The sequence below is a fragment of the Saccopteryx leptura genome, chromosome 2 (assembly GCF_036850995.1).
Source record: "Saccopteryx leptura isolate mSacLep1 chromosome 2, mSacLep1_pri_phased_curated, whole genome shotgun sequence".
In the NCBI taxonomy this organism is placed as follows: domain Eukaryota; kingdom Metazoa; phylum Chordata; class Mammalia; order Chiroptera; family Emballonuridae; genus Saccopteryx; species Saccopteryx leptura.
The window spans coordinates 88,969,025-88,982,569 of NC_089504.1; the positions used below are offsets into that span (position 1 = coordinate 88,969,025).

The 13,545-nt window shown below is 36.7% G+C and overlaps 1 non-coding gene across 1 annotated transcript; it reads right to left on the minus strand.

The window, feature by feature from the left end:
• Positions 1-11,399: 11,399 nt before the first annotated feature.
• On the minus strand, positions 11,400-11,530 carry LOC136396135 (small nucleolar RNA SNORA51). The gene has a single exon (XR_010749550.1). It is a non-coding gene; the product is annotated as a small nucleolar RNA SNORA51 (small nucleolar RNA).
• Between the last annotated feature and the right edge of the window lie 2,015 nt (positions 11,531-13,545).

The following is a 13,545-nucleotide window of genomic DNA, read 5'->3' on the forward strand; positions in this document are numbered from 1 at the left end:
TTCACTCTTGTCCATTTATTTCTTTACATCTATAAGTCTTTGATCAAGTCACTTATTATCTTCTAATGATTCTCAAATGATGTTATAAGGAAATTCAATGTAAGGTGGTGTGGACTGTCACTCTAATTGTAAATAAAGGATGTCATTTCTATTGTGAAAGCAGCCTCCCCACTGCACACTTGAACTTCTTATGCTCAGGATTGTGACTCAGCCAAGGGCTGGGATGTTGGTGTTTATTGTCATAACTCTACAGTACTTAACATGGATAGATTATTTTACAGTTTACAAAAATATTATACCCATTTTATCACAGCTCATTCTCACAACAACTTTTCCAAAGTTTTAGTTAGTGAAACTGAGACCCAGCAATCTTAAACATGTTGCCCAAGTTCAGACAACTGGTTTGCGACAGAGGCAGGACATGAATCCAAATATTTGGTTCCAATAAAGTGCTCTTGCCAGTACACTTTGTTTTTTTGCCTTGTTTTCAAAGCTAGCATGTGAAGACATGTGAAAGCACTATGGAGCTGTAGACATAGCTTAGTAGGACAAGATTAGTAGAGCATAGAAGACCATCTCTCACTAGTGCACCACTGAGGGCCTCATTCAGTGTAAATTCAGTTCCAAGGAACTATTAAGACTTCAAAGGCCAGTCAAGAGGATGTCACTGCTGAGCAGGAGAGACGAGGGTACAGAGGCTAATGCTACGATCAACTGGCCAAGTGACTCACTGGGAGAAAGCTGTTGGGAGTGCAGAGTTAGACTTAGCCGCTCTTCCCCGCTGTACCCTCCACACCCAAGAACCCTCCAGAGCCACTTGGCTGCTCTTCCCTGCTGTACCCTCCACACCCAAGAACCCTCCAGAGCTACTTAGCCGCTCTTCCCTGCTGTACCCTCCACACCCAAGAACCCTCCAGAGCCATGAGATGAATGTCCTCCCAAGGCTTTGGGGAGTTCCAGTCTACTTTGAAAAAGATAAAATTCAATCACTTCCCATTTAAGACAGCCACTGACAAGTTGCTAATTCAGATACTATAAGGAGAATTTTACTTGAACTTGAATCAGGGTATTCTTTTAACAGGAAAATACAACTTGCTTTTTACCACCCTTCTTTGGTATTAAGTTAAAAAAAAGACAACAATAACAACAAAAAAAAATAAAAACATTACCTGCTTGTGGCTTTACTGAATCAATGAATTTTACTTATTTTAAACCCACACATAGTAGTTCTTTTTTATGAAAATATGGCATAGGGGTGTGTGTGTGTGTGTGTGTGTGTGTGTGTCTGTGTGTGTCTGGGTGTGTGTGACAGAAGGAAGGAGAGAGAGAAGCATTAACTCCTTGTTCCACATAGTTGTGCCATTGATTGCTTCAGATGTGCCAGGTCAGATATGCCCAGACCATGCTGGAACCAGAGACTTTGGGTGTCCAGGACAGTGCTCTATCCACTGCAGGGTACAAGCATAGGCATTTTTGAACCTTGAGTGATGAAGGATACACAGAAGGCTCTCTCATAGCTAGTTAAAGGCTGACCAAAATCAATCCAGTGTTGTTTTCACCAGACGAATGATACCCGGCGTTGAGCTGTGCATTAGACATCTGGGAGCTTGAAATAATGCTGATGCACCTTCAAAAGTGAGGGTCAATAGACTCAGAATCTCTTGTTGTGGGCCTAGGCATCTGTGGTTTGTATAAAGTCACTGGGTTTTTTCTAAAGCCAGTCTGAGAACCAGCAGAATATGCTTTCTCCATGTATGTAACACACTAAACTCTAGCAAGAAACTAATTGCTAGTTTACATCCTGCCTGGGGGAGCAGAAGGCTATATTTTGAATGCTATTTTAGCATTTGTGGACTCAAAAATTTTTACTCTTAAAGCTGCTGTGACACTTCTTAGTTATTTTTCTTCTTTTGTTTTCTTGCACTCGAAGTGTACAAGGCTGCGTGTGGTGGAACTGCTCGACTGGCTATGGGAGCTCACAGAACCTGGGAAGGTGGCCTCTGTACCAAAGCAAACACTGGATGGGTCTTTGAAGCTGACCTATTTTCAGCCTGGACTGCTGGGTACAGAAGCAAAGAGATGTCATGGACACCTGCTAGATGGCTGGCTCACCAATCTGTATAGGTGATGAGATATTTTTTTGTAAGTGAGCTATATTCCATGAGGGTAGCTCCAAGGAAGAAAGAAAATTGTTTAAATGCAAATGATTATTTTTTTTAAAGCAAATAAATTATCCTAACCCTAGTGATTATAATTAAAAAAAAAAAAGGTAACTGCCCTACAGAACATCTCTGTAAGGATATTTAACAAAGCCTTTTACAACTATTATCACATGCTTTAATTGCAACGTCTGAGTAAGAACCAAACTTTTAAGTGGGTGTTTCTTTTTCAATTCATTAGATATAAATTAAACCAAAGCAGGAGACTGAAGTGTCTCCTCCCTCTTCTTCCCACACAAGTGTGGGCCTGACCTCAATCTGCTGACGTTTGCTGTGTCTGCCAAGCAGTGCTATCTTCTGTAGCAAAAGCAGTGCTACTGTGATGATTTGGGAAAGAATTAGAAACTATATATTAAAAATTTTTTCCTTTTATGAGCTACTTAAATTGGCAGGAAAAACACAATTAAGTAATTCCAAAGGTGTAATTTTATGGAGATTTAAACACTACATCTCTCAACACTGCATGAACAAAGAAATTTGTAATGAAGGCTTTTCTACTATTTATAGTTCTAATCTTTGTGAGGCAGTGATGAAAAAATTGCCAAGAATGTGATTTTTACAAAGTGTAGTTTGAAAATTCCCAACATACAATGTTGAAACAGAAAAAGGTGAGAGTGACTAGGGATTTCCGATGTGGACAGAGCCAAGATGTCACCTTGGCGTCACTCTTGAGATCATTAACTCGGGGAGTCCTGCAGACTCTGTCCCTCAGCCACTGATGGGAAAATGTCTTACCTGCAAATTAGAGAGATCTTGCCATAGATGCTGCAGAAGGAGGAGAAAATTACCAGGTGTCTTTAACCCTTACATTTTCACATCTTTGTAACCTTCCAATGTAATTTTTTATTTTATAGTTACCTCTGACAGCATCCAAAATCTGCTTCAATTACCAAGAGTCCTCCTGGGAACCCCTAGTTTTGAGAGAGTGAGGTCCATTGCACTACTTTGCTTGTTGCAGAATTCTTTAGTACATCAGTAAAAATCTGATCCTGTATTTTTCCTGAATTGCCTCTCTTCAGAAGTTCGCATTCAGGGGCATGAGGCTGGGGCTTGAGATGGGCCATGGTGACAATGTTTGCTTCAAGGGAATTTTAAAGCAATGTTTGCTTCAAGGCTGCTAATCAGGACACTTCTGGAGAGCAGGTGGTTAAGTCTTTGCCAGCACGCCTCTATCTCTGGAGCTGAGCAGCATGAGTGCTTCCTCATCTCGACAACATCTTTTCAAACACTTTTGAAGTTTCTCTCCCTATCCCTTAGATAGCCAGGCCATGCATGGTAGGAGGGCATCTGGTAGGATCTCTTGCTAGGCCTAATTCTGAGGAAGGGGTGTGCTCTTGTCTGTATGTACGTCCACCTCTAAGATCTATTGCTTGTCTTATTAAACTGTTTTAGGAATTAAACAAAATGATGCCACAAAATCCTCAGCACAGGTCCTTGCACATCATAAGACCCTGGGTAGCAGTAGCTATTATTTTCTTTAGTACCCAAGGTCTTATGATGTGTAAGGCCCTATGCTGAGACCCTGCCAGGGTCATCGGGCTAGAGCTTAAAATGGCTTACTCTCCTTTTCTGGACTACAAGGTTAAGAAATTGTGCATCTTAAAATAGCTTTCACTTTTCTCCAAAATGTTTCATTTAACTAAAATGTGTACAGTTTTGTTTATATACCAAGACCTGGTACAGATTTATTTCCAATTCCAAATTGAATGCTACATCTTTTTAGGACACTTGCTAGGTTGTTAGAATGGTGACTCCAAAGTCTTTCTTTTTTTTCTCTTGCAAAGAGAGAATTAATAGATTTGATAATGCCTATTACACACTCTCTTTAATAAGATCATATCTGTATTCTGAGGAGAGGCTGAGGAGGGCATGGAAATTGCCTGGGCTGTCCAGCCTCCCATCTTGAGTGCAAGACCTCGAGTAAAGATCCCAGCTCAGACAGGCATACTGCTGACTGACAGAACTGTGTGATAGTAAGTGGCTGTTGTTTGAGCGAAGTTGTGGTAATTTGTTAAACAACAGGAAAATAATATATCAGCTATCATGTGACCTTATCCTATTGTCTTCAGTGTAAACGGTTTGTATCTGGTCACTACATTGCCAGGTTCTCTCATTAGCCGTGGGTGCTTTCTTCTGAATTGTTCCTACTTTCCCAATGTTCCTTCTTGAAACAGGTAGTGGAACAACTGTGCTTTGTCTATATTTCACCTAGTTCTGGCTCAGTGATCCCTCAGTGCCCAGGTAGAGCATATGCTACGATGACCCAAGATATACTTCAAAATACAGTAAATGAAAGAAGAAAGACATAAAATTTTGAGGAACCATGCACAACTTATATCAACATGCACAAGTATAAGGTCTACCGGAAAGTTCTGTCCATTTTTAGAATAAAACAAAATACAAATTTTTCTTACCGTCAATAAACTTTATTAAATAATATAATTGCCATTATTATTAATGATTTCTTGCCAGTGTGAGGGCAATTTGTATATCCGATTTTTGAAAAATGTTTTATCATTTTGATGCGAAAAATTGAACCAGTGCTTGTTTGATATCTTCTTCATTTTTGAATTTTTTACCCTTCAAAAAATTTTGTAAGGACAAAAACAAGTGATAGTCAGAGGGTGCTAAGTCCAGGAAATATGGTGGATGCGACAGACATGCTTCTGTAGCATTTCTTCCTTGTTGAAATTCGTAAAAATTACAGTGGCGTAAATGAACTTTATCAGTAACCATGGGTACACTATCACTTCACACATAAGACTAATGTGAATCAACTCTGTTTTAGTTAATTTGCTACGTCAGTATGTATACAATAAGTGATAAAAATAGAGAGGCACACATGTGCCAAATAAACATGTCCTTACGTATCGAAACATTGTGATAGAAACGAACAGAACTTTCTGGTAGACCTTATATAAATCTTTTCTGAAACAAGGCAAGGTAGAAATAGTTGAATAAAGATGTGTTTGGCTGCCTGACCAGGAGGTGGCACAGTGGATAGAGTGTTGGACTGGGATGTGGAGGACCCATGTTCGAGACCCCGATGTTGCCAGCTTGAGCGCAGACTCATCAGGTTTGAGTAAAGCTCACCAGCTTGGACTCAAGGTCGCTGGCTTGAGCAAGGGGTTACTCAGTCTGCTGAAGGCCCATGCTCAAGGCACATATGAGAAAGCAATCAATGAAGTAAAGTGTCGCAATGAAAAACTGATTATTGATGCTGCTTATCTCTCTCCATTCCTGTCTGTCTGTCCCTATCTATCCCTCTCTCTGACTCTCTCTCTGTCTCTGTAGAAAAAAAAAAGTAAAGTGTTTGGCTAAATGTCAGATACTTCTCTCTACTTTGGCATTCTTTGCACGGCCATGTGGTCATTCTGCACATTTGTCTGTGAACTAGCTGAGGGTGAAGAACTGTTCTCTTTTCATCTCTATGCTCCTAGCCCTCAGTATGTTATAGGTGCTCAATAAACGTCTCCTACATGTACCTGAAAACAGAAACATTTGCCAACAACAGGATTTACAGCTTGCTAAAATTAATTAAAGTTTTTCTATAAACTTGAAAAGAATTATCCATCCAGGATGATGCGAAGGGCTGAGGAATGTACCAGACAGTAAATGCTTTTTCAGAATCAGAAAACAATTTTTATTAAGTGGAGGTGTTGGCAAGCTCTTTCTGAGTGGGAGATGAAAAATTGAACAAAAATAAAAATGAGACACCTTAGAATTTGCCATAGAACAAACAAGACAGGAGGTGATAACACTGATAGTTTAGAGCCCAACTCAAAGCATATTTTCTCTAGTTGGGGAAGGGCACTGTCTGTCCTTGGAGACAGACTAGGTAACTCACACAGTTATAGCCAGGGGGATTTGTTCACAGCAAAATGACCAAACTAATATTAAGAGAAGAAGATCCACTCACAGCAGAAAGATGAATAGAAGACAAAGAAGCTGATGTGCTGTGGGCAAGTCCAGGCTTCCCTACAGGGATCCCACGTGGTTCTCTCCTAACCGGGAATGCCAGTTTCTCCGAGCACAGTCTGGGGAACACCTGGAGGGAGTGAGCGATTGAGGAATAACAGCCCAACCAGGATTGGTGTTATCTCCAGTGTACATACTGCACTCAGGTGTGTAGTTTCAGTAGGTTTCACCATTTTTTCATTGGGGAAACTAAGGCTCAGAAGGGAAGTGACCTGTCCTTGGGTGGCAGAGAGAACTGATAAGGAGAACAAGAATTTGATGTCAACCTCTGCGCTCTTTCAGGACACCAGACTGTCTTTCTGAAAATAAAAAAAAAAACATTTTGAAATTAAAACCCCAATTCCTCAGATTTGCTGTGAGAATCAGACCAAGAATTATGTTCTTGGGAAAGTCCATTTAATTTCCTTGGGGGGGAAAATCCAATAATCCATTCAAGTCTGACAATCTTTGATGGCCTGACTGTAACAATTTACTGAGTACCTAGAATGGATAAAATGTCAAGACTGAGATATTGCAGGAGATAGAGAAAAAAAGAAGTCTTTGGGACTCTATTTATTTAACATTTATTAAAAGGCTTCTTTGTGTCAGACAGAGACTAGGAAATACTCTACCAAATTCTAGAATCTTTTCCTTCATTCACCAATTATGAAAAGATTTTTGTTGAAATTTGGCTCCTAAATTCCCACTTTTTGGTGTCATCAGTTATATTTCTATAAACAACCAGAAGACATTACCTATTTTACAAATTTATTTCCAAGAGCAATTACTTTTTTATTCAATATTAAGATGTCACATTTAATTTGAAAGTAAAGAATTTGTTTGTGTTTAATAGCTGCTAAGTAATAAACCACCAACCACTACTTTTCATTACAGAAAAGATGAGCTTATATAAGATATTTGGTTTTTATTTTGTATTTTGGCAAATGAAAAATGTATAATTCATCTTTGAGGGTTATCATTTAAAAAATTTCCTCTTCCAGGTAATTAACAGTGAATGTCTGTGTGTTTCAAAAAGTTACAATTACTCACTATCTCATTACAAAGCATTGCATCAGTTCTATATTTGAGATGATATAATCTGCAAATCCATTTAATGAGGCAGACATGAATGAAACACAACCCGTGTTCCAAAAGTGAAATAGTGAATGAGAATGCCACTCACTGTCACCCTTTCCTCTGGTGGAACTTCCAGGATAGTTGGCTTGCTATAAATCATATGTATTTCTCTAATATATGGACAAGAAGTCATAAATGGAAGTTCTAATATTTTCTGTTCTTAGCTTGATCTATCTACTTGTTTCATTTTCAACCCCCATAGTCACCACTGCCTCCCTGCCATTGTCATCACTCTTCTCCGGTGTCTGCATCTCATTTTGGAGAGCACGTTTAACTAATACATGCTGATTACAGGAAAAATTAACAACACATATATTGATAGATCTAAGCAAGATATTAAATATCACCCATAATGTACCACCTCAAGACTAACGTATTTATCATAATTGACATTTTTATTTGTGGTGAATAGTTGGACTCTGTGTATGTATACAGCCCTTTAATTCTTTAAAATCTTAACACTATTAATAACTGAAATATTTTTCATTACTATTGGCTTCTTGTTAATATAAAGAGATGCTATTTTTCCCTGACCAGGTAGCTCAGTTGGTTAAAGCATCGTCCCAATGGGCCGAAGTTGCAGGACTGATCCCTGGTCAGGGCACATAAAAAAATCAATCAATAAATGCATAAATAAGTGGAACAGCAAATCTCTCTCTTTCTTTCTTTCTCTCTCTCAAAAATCAATAAATAAAAATTAAAAATAGAGAAGCTATTGTAATATATATTTTATATTTATATTTTATTTAATTTTCATTTTATCTGGCATCTTACTAAATTCTCTTATATATCTAATATATTTTTTTTTTACTGCAGTTTATGGGTTTTCCTGGTATACAGTAAAATAATCAGCAAAAACATTTTAAAATATTTAAACCAATTTATTTACTAGTCATACAGCATTTTCTAGAATCTCTAAGATAAAATGGAATGAAATAAATGTGTTTCACAATTACAGCACAGTTATATTACTAAACAGCCTATCATTATCATTGGATTTAACTCTATATAGTGCTAAGGTTCATGGCTTACCAATGATCCTGCTATGTTTTCCAAGTTTTATTGAAAAATAATTTACATGCATCACCATATACATTTAAGATATATAGTATGATGGTTTGATATAACATATTGCAAAATAATTATAATAGGTTCAGCTAACATTCATCTTCTCATATAAATCCACTAAAATGGAGAAAAAGGAAAAATATTCTCCCTGTGGTGAGAACTTGTAGAATTGACTTTCTTAACTTTCTTATGCAATGATAACTATAGTCATCATGTTGTACATTACATCCTAAGTACTTATTTATTTTATAATTTGAAGTTTGTACTTTTTGACCAACTTCTTCTAATTACCCCTCTGCACACCCCCTGCCTTTGGTCACCTTGAGTTTGATCTCCTTGACTTTTTTTTTTTTGATACCATATATGAAATCATACCATATTTGTCTTTCTCTGTCTGGGTTATTTCACTTAGTATAATGCCTTTAAGCCTCCTCCCTCAATATTGTGTAAATGGTAGGATTTCCTAGGTTTTTAATGGATGAATAATATTCCATTGTGTGTGTGTGTGTGTGTGTGTGTGTGTGTGTACATATAACTTCTTTCTTAATTCGTCTATCCATGGACACTTGGGTCACTTAGGTTGTTTCCATGTCTTAGCTATTAGCTAGTGTAAGTAAATCTATGAACATGGGGTGCAGATATCTTTTATTGAGTTAGTGTTTTCATTTCCTTTGGGTATATTCAAGGATGTAGAATTTCTAGATCATATGGTAGTTCTATATTTAATTTTTCAAGGATAATGTTTTCTAGTGGCTGTAACAATTTATTATCCCACCTACACAAGGATTCCCCTTTCTCCACATCCATGCCAGCATTTCTTATCTCTTGTCTTTCTTTCTTTTTTTTTTTATTCATTTTAGAAAGGAGAGAGAGAGAGGGAGAGAGAGAAACAGAGAGAGAGAAGGGGGAGGAGCAGGAAGCATCAACTCCCATATGTGCCTTGACCAGGGAAGCCCAGGGTTTTGAACCGGCAACCTCAGCATTTCCAGGTCGACACTTTATCCACTGCACCACCACAGGTCAGGCATCTCTTGTCTTTCTGATGATGGCCATTCTAACAGGTACAAGCTGAAGTCTCATTGTGGTTTTAATTTGCATTTTCTTAAAGACTAGTGATATTGAGCACTTTTTGATGTACCTGTTGGCCTTTTGTATATCTTCTTTAGAGAAATGCTTATTCCAGTCCTTTACCCATTTTTAATTGTGTGACCCTCTGTTTTTATCCTTCCTTATCTTGAATTCCCTTCATTCATCAGATAACTTATTTAATTTTAATTTTTAATGTATTGTGTTGACAAGGTTTCAAGTGTCCCACTCAATATGTCCCTCTACCCCCTACATTGTGCCACCCATGCCCCATGTAAAGTCTCTTTCCATTTCATCTCTCTTGTCCCCTGCCCCACCTCATACCTCCATCCCCTTTTTCTGTCTGGGACTTGCTGCCCTGTTGTCTGTATCTGTGTTTTATATATATTATATAATTTAGCTAATCCCTTCACCTTCTTTGATCCTTTTCCCTCTTCTCCTTTCCCTCCGACAGCTGTCCATCTGTTCCCTATGACCCTGCCTCTGTTTCTATTTTGTTCCTCAATTTATTTTGTTTATTAGATTCCACATAAAATGAGATCATATGATATTTGTCTTTTTCTGGCTGGCTTATTTCACTTATTATAAAATTCTCCAGGTCCATTCATGCTGTTGAAAAGGTAAGAATTTCTTCTTTTTCACAGCCACATAGTATTTCATCATATAAATGTACCACAGCATTTTTATTCCTAGGTACTTTTTTTGTTGTTGTTGCGATGGTGAATGAATGGGATTGTTTCCTTAATATCTCTTTCTGAGAGTTCACTATTGTTGAATAAAATTGTCATGGACTTCTAAATATTAATTTTATATCCTGTCATCTTGCTGAATTCATTTATCAGGTCTAGTAGATTTTTGCCTGAGACTTTAGTGTTTTCTACATACATTATCATGTCATCAGCAAGTAATGACAATTTTACTTCTTCTTTTCCAATTTGGATCTCATTTATTTCTTCTTCTTGTCTAATTGCTGTGACTAGGACTTCCAGTACTATGTTGAATGAAAGTTGTAAAAGGGAACATATCTGTCTTGTTCTTGAACTTAAAAGGATTGCTTTTAATTTATGCCCATTTAGTATGATGTTGGCTGTGGCTTTGACATAGATGGCCTTTATTATGTTGAGGAATGTTCTCTGTATTCCCACTTTGCTGACAATTTTGATCATAAATAGGTGCTGGATTTATCAAATGTTTTTTCTGCATCTATTGATATGATCGTGTGATTTTTATCCTTCATTTTTTTGTGTGTGATGAATCACATTTATTAATTTCTGAATATTGTACCAGTCTTGCCTCCCCAGAATAAATCCCACTTGATCATGATGTATGATTTATTAAATATATTGCTAGAACAGTTTGCTAATATGTTGTTGAGAATTTTAGCATCCGTGTTCATCAGGGATATTGGCTTTTAGTTTTCTTTCTTTATAGTGTTTTTACCTGGTTTTGGAATTAGGGTAATGCTTATGTTGTACAATGATCTTGGAAATCTTCCCTCCTGTTGAATTTTTTAGAATATCTTGAGAAAGAATAATTGTTACTTCTTTTTTGAATGTTTGGTAAAATTTGCATGTGAAACCATCTGGTCCAGGACTTTTGTTTGCTGGATTTTTCTTTTTTTTCTTTTTATAATGTTTCAATTTTATTTGTTCTAATGAGTCTGCTTAAGTTTTCTGATTCTTCCAGATTCAGTTTTGGAAGATTATATGTTTCTAGGAATTTCACTTAAGTTGTCCAGTTTTTTGACATCTAGATCTTCATAGTATTTTCCTAAAATCCACTGTATTTCTGTGATATCAGTTGTTGCTTCTCCTCTTTCATTTTTAATTTTATTTATTTGGGTCTTCTCTACATTTTTCTTGATGGATCTGGTTAAAAGTTTGTCAGTCTTGCTTACCTTTTTTCTTTTCTTTTCTTTTCTTTTTTTTTCCCCCATGTCTCCCCATTCACAATACAGACCAGGCAAAGAGCCAGGGCTGAGGTGTAGATGGGTGGGCTTACTCTGCCTCCTCTTTCTGTACAGTCAGTGTAAGAACACAGCCTGCAGTAAGCACTGGGAGGCCCTTGCTTACCTTTTAAAAGAACCAGCCCTGAGTTTCACTGATCTTTTGTATTTTTTTTTTTAGCCTCTATGTCATTTATTTCTGCCGTGATCTATTTTATTTGCTTTTTCTGGGCTTTATGTGTTGTTCTTTTTCTAATTCTTTTAGGTGCAGGATAATATTGTTTATTGGAGCTTTTCCTTGCTTCTTAAGGTATGCCTGTAATACTATGAATTTACCTCTCAGGACTGACTTAGGTGTGTCCTATGGATTTTGGGTTGTTGTACATTTATTTTTATTTGTTTGAAGGAAATGATTGATTTCTTCCTTGATCTCATTGTTAACCCAGTCATTATTTAATAATATGCTATTTTGCCTCCAAGTGTTTGAATGTTTTTCAGTTTTTCTATTGTAGTTGATTTTAGTTTCATGCCATTGTTGTCAGAGAAGATGCTTGATATGATTTCAATCTTCTTAAATTTACTGAGACTTGTTTTGTGTCCTAACATGTTGTCTATCCTAGAAAATGTAACATTAGCATTTGAAAAGAATGTATATTCTGCTGTTTTGGGGTAAAGTGTTCTGAAGATATCAATTAAATCCAGTTGATCTTGTGTGTCATATAAGGCCAATGTTTTTTTGTTGATTGTCTGTCAGGAGCAGGGGTTGAGAACCTATGGCTCGTGAGCCAGATGTGGCTCTTTTGATGGCTGCATCTGGCTCGCGGACAAATCTTTAATAAAAAAAATAATGTTAAAATATAAAACATTCTCATGTATTACAATTCATTTGTTTCCTACTGCTCATGTTCATGATTGTGGGTGGCTGAAGCCAATCACAGCTGTACTCCAAGATAACACCAAATTTTTATTGGATAATGCGTAATGTACATGGATCATTGTATGGCTCTCACAAAATTACATTTTAAAATTTGTGGCATTCATGGCTCTCTCAACCAAAAAGGTTCCTGATCCCTGGTCTGGAGGATCTATCCATTGATTTTAGTAAGATATTAAAATTTCCTAATATTATAGTATTGTTTTTTTAAATTATTTTATTATTTTTTTATTTAATTTATTGTGTTTCCATAGATTCTAGTGCCTCCCCGAATGCATCCCCTCTCCCCTGTGTTCCCCTCAACATCTCCTTTGTTCCCCTCCCAACAGCTCCCTTCCCCCTTCCCTTCAAGTTTAATTCCATTGCTCAGTTCACATTGTTCCTTGTATAGTGTTGTTGTTGATGTCTCCTTTTATGTCCATCAAAATCTACTTTATATATTTAAGTGCTCCTCTATTAGATGTATAAATATTTACAATGGTTATATCCTCTTGTTGGATTGCTCTCTTTTTCATTATGTAGTGACCTTCTTTGTCCCTTACTATAACCTTTGTTTTAAAGGCTATTTTGTCAAATATAAGTGTTGTACCCTAGCTTTTTAAAAAAATTTTCATTTCCATGGAATATTTTTTTCCATCCCTTCACTTTCAGTCTATGTGTGTCTTTTTCTTTTTGAGGTGTGTCTTTTGTGGACAACATATGTACAGGTCCTATTTTCTTATCCATACAGCTACCCTATGTCTTTTGATTGGAGCATTTATTACATTTACATTTAAGGCTATTATTGATATGTATTTATTTATTTCCATTTTATTCTTTAAACCTATAGTCCTCTCTCTGATGATTAAAAAATTTTTTTTTCTCTTCTTACAGCAGGTCTATTAACATTTCTTGCAGTACCAGATGGGTGCTTATAAACTCCTTGAGCCTTTTTTTTTTTTGTCTGAGAAACACTTTATTTCTTTTTCAATTTTAAACAATAGCTTTGGTGAATAAGTCATCTTGGTAGTAAGTTCTTGTTTTGCATCACTTTGAATATTTCTTGCCAATCCCTTCTGGCCTGAAGTGTTTTTGTTGAGAAGTCAAATGTCAGCCTTATGGGGCCTCCTTTGTAAATAATTCATTACTTTTCTATTTAGCTTTTAGTGTTCTTTCTTTGTTTTTTAACTTTGGCATTTTAATTGTGATGTGTTTTGGTG